The sequence below is a fragment of the Piliocolobus tephrosceles genome, unplaced genomic scaffold (assembly GCF_002776525.5).
Source record: "Piliocolobus tephrosceles isolate RC106 unplaced genomic scaffold, ASM277652v3 unscaffolded_28216, whole genome shotgun sequence".
In the NCBI taxonomy this organism is placed as follows: Eukaryota; Metazoa; Chordata; class Mammalia; order Primates; family Cercopithecidae; genus Piliocolobus; species Piliocolobus tephrosceles.
The window spans coordinates 4,640-5,859 of NW_022311217.1; positions in this window are offsets into that span (position 1 = coordinate 4,640).

The following is a 1,220-nucleotide window of genomic DNA, read 5'->3' on the forward strand; positions in this document are numbered from 1 at the left end:
TTACTATTGGATGGTTTGAATTTTAGATCTTTTGATAGTGTCCTTTGATACACGTAACTTTTAAAATTTGATAAAATCCAATTTATCTATATTCTTCTTTTTCTATTTTTGCTGTGCTTTTAAAGTCATATTTAAGAAATTATTTACAAACCCTATATTCTGAGGCTTCTCACTAAGGTTTTCTTTTCAGATTTTGATAGTTTTGGTTCTTCCATTGGGTCTTTGATCCATTTCCAGATTCCAGGTGGATATCCATTTTTCTCAAGCACATTTGTGGAAAAGACTGTCCTTTTTCTGCTCAATGGTCTTGACAACCTTGCTTAAAATTATTTGACCATGTAACTAAGAGTTTCTTTATAGCCACTCAGTTCTTTTTTATTTGTTGGTGTGTCTGCTTATATGTACCACTCTGTTTTGATTAGTGTAGCTTTGTGCTATATTTTGAAATCAGTAAGTGTGAGACCTCCAACACTGTTCCTTTACAAGATGATTTTGAATATTTAGGTTCTCTTCATATACTATATAAGTCTTAGAATTAATTTTTTTCTATTCTTCCAAAAATATTGGAATTTTGATAAAGATTGCAAAGAATCTGCAGAATCCATCTAGTTTTTGCTAGCTTAACAATATTGAGTTTTCCAATACATAACCAAAAGATTTTTTCCATTTATTTATGTATTCTTTAATTTCTTTTAGCAATGTTATGTGCTTTTCAATGTAAAGTCTTTCACCTCTTCGATTAACTTTATTGTTAAGTATTTTACTCTTTTATTTCATTTATTTGTTTATTTGAGGTAGTGTCTCACTCTGTTGTCCAGGCTGGAGTACAGAGGCAGGATCTTGGCTCATTGTAACCTCTGCCTCCCAATCTCAAGTGATTCTTGTCCCTCAGACTCCTGAGTAGGTGGGATTGCAGGCATGTGCCACCACATGTAGCTTTTTAATTTAATTTTTTTTTAGTAAAGACTGGTTTTCACCATATTGGCTAGGCTGGACTTGAACTTCTAACCTCAGGTGATCCCTCCAAATCGACCTCCCAAAGTGCTGGTATTACAGGCATGAGCCACTGTGCCCAGCTGTATTTTCCTCTTTCCAATGGTGGTGTAATTTGACTTGTTTTCTTAATTTTGTTGGGTTGTTTCCAGTTTGCTTAAGTATTGAAATATAAGATATTTTCTTTCTTTCTTTCTTTCTTTCTTTCTTTCTTTCTTTCTTTCTTT